Source organism: Otolemur garnettii, unplaced genomic scaffold, assembly GCF_000181295.1.
Source record: "Otolemur garnettii isolate 467f Iridium unplaced genomic scaffold, OtoGar3 scaffold00179, whole genome shotgun sequence".
Lineage (NCBI taxonomy): Eukaryota > Metazoa > Chordata > Mammalia > Primates > Galagidae > Otolemur > Otolemur garnettii.
The window spans coordinates 2158522-2160831 of record NW_003852574.1 but is presented as its reverse complement, the minus strand read 5'-3'; the positions used below and the strand labels follow the sequence as shown (position 1 = coordinate 2160831).

General features: G+C 47.7%; 1 protein-coding gene and 1 pseudogene across 1 annotated transcript in view; both read left to right on the top strand.

Annotated features, from left to right (window-relative positions):
* Window positions 1-2310, top strand: part of TRAIP (TRAF interacting protein) — a 26276-nt gene that overhangs the window by 5962 nt on the left and 18004 nt on the right. The window lies entirely within an intron of this gene.
* Window positions 2135-2217, top strand: LOC111728698 (annotated as a pseudogene).

The following is a 2310-nucleotide window of genomic DNA, read 5'->3' as shown; positions in this document are numbered from 1 at the left end:
CTCCACCTCCCAAGTAGCTGGGACCACAGGCGCCCGCCACAACGCCCGGCTATTTTTTGGTTGCAGCCGTCATTGTTGTTTGGCGGGTCCGGGTTGGGGATTCGAACCCGCCACCTTAGGTGTACGTGGCTGGCGCCTTAGCCGGTTGAGCCACAGGCGCCGAGCCAAGAATAAGGAGTTTTTGTGCTTAAAGCTATCATGTGCATTGGTAACTTCTCCCATCTGTTGCCCTTGGTAGAGTGCTATGGTGTCACAGCTCACAGCAACTTCAAACTCTTGGGCTTAAGCTATTCTCTTGCCTCAGCCTCCCAAGTAGCTAGGACTACAGGTGCCTGCCACAATGCGCAGCTTTTTTTGGTTGTTTTTATTGTTGCATTTGTCATTGTTTAGCTGGCCCTGGCCAGTTGAAACCCACCACCCTTGGTGCATGTGACTGGCACCGCAACCACTTTTTCTGTTTTTCAAAGCCGGATCTATGAGACAAGGAGGTAAGTTCTTTAGTAGTTGTGAAGGTCAAGTGCAAGTTTGGAGCAAGGGCTTGGAAGCCCCTGTGAGTATGTGAAAGGAACTAGGGGCTATGGTTAATGGTGCAACAGTCTTGGGCTGGTGTCTGTTCTCAGGCAATCCTTGCATGCTGTTTCTACCTACCGTTTCCATTCCCAGTTATTCACCCTATACTAACCAGCGAAGCCACCAGAAGTTCCTGCCTCCAGAGTCCTGGTTAAAGTTTAATAGCAAGGGCCACCCACTGGGCCAGGCCTTAGTATTGGTCACCTGTGAAATTCTGAGTCTTGGGTTCATCTTAGAAGGGAGATCTAGAGTAAAGTTTGCCTGAATTCCATCTAGCTACTACCATGGACTCTTGGTCAAATATTTCAGTTCTGGGCAACACCTGTGGCTCAAAGGTGTAGGGTGCCGGCCCCATATGCCAGAGGTGGCAGGTTCAAACCCAGCCCCAGCCAAAAAAAAAAACCTGCAAATGTTTCAGTTCTGCAAAACCTTGGTTTTGGAGTAAATACCGCTCTTGCCCATAGGGATGTTAAGTTCTCTAGGCTCTTGAATGGGTGCTGGGTTTAGTTCTGCTCCAGCCTCTCAGCATTTCTGTGGCATGGTTCTGGAACATATGCAAGGGCTTCAGGAAGCTCTTGCACTTGACCTTCACAACAGTCTGGTTAGAACCTACCATGTGTGAGATTTCATCCAGGGTTAAAAAGCCGTTCTGACTTACCTATCTCTATTGATCCTGGGGCTGGAAGGTTTTTGGTACACAGAGCCAGCTTAGAGCTTGGAAAGGAGATAGACTGTGATATAAACAGATTTAAGGTAGAGAGAAGGAGTAGTGGCCCAAGGTCCTTGGCCTTTCCTATTCTGTGTCCCTAGTAAGTGCAGCTGGTGCTCGGAGAGAATGAGGCCAGCACAGAGAATGAGGCCAAGGAAGTGAAAGAAGCCTCTCTGTTGAAAGTGATCACATGTTCTCAACTTTGTTCCCCTTGTCACTATTCTACCTCTTTCCCTGTCTTGGGCCTTGCTCCTGAGATTATTTTTTCCCCTCTATCTTTTTTTTTTTTTAATTTGAGACAGAGTCTCACTCTTTTGCCCCAGGCTGGAGTGCCCTGGCCTCAGCCTCGCTCTCAATAACTTCAAACCTCCTGGGCTCAAGCAATCCTCCTGCCTCAGCCTTCTGAGTAGCTGGAACTACAGACATGTGCCACAATGCCCAGCTAATTTTTCTATTTTTAGTAGAGACAGGATCTCTGGCTCAGCTTGGTCTCGAACTCCTTAGCTCAAGGGATCTTCCTTCTTCAGTTTTCCAGAGTGCTGTGATTACAGGCATGAGCTGCTATGCCCAGTCTTTTTCTTCCATCTACCTACTTTTCAAAAACGCACATAGAGCTGCTGTGGATGGATTGCTTGAGCTGAAAAGTTCGAGACCACCTTGAATAACAGCGAGACCCCATCTCTACTAAAAATAGGAAAAACTAGCTGGGCATTGTGGTGGGCACCTATAATACCAGCTATTCAGAAGGCTGAAGCAAGAGTTTGAGGTTGCTGTGAGTTATGATGCCATGGTACTCAACCTAAGGTGATAGAGGGAAACTCTGTCTCAAAAAAACCAAAACCAAAACAAAACCCTAGCTTTGCACAGTGGCAATATTGTAGCCAATGAGGTTTATCTGAGGCATGATTATTGCTAATTGAAAACTTTTCCTGGGTGGTGCCTGTGGCTCAGAGGACTAGGGCGCTGGCCCCATATACCAGCGGTGGCAGGTTCAAACCCAACCCTGGCCAAAAATTGCCAAGAAAAAAAAA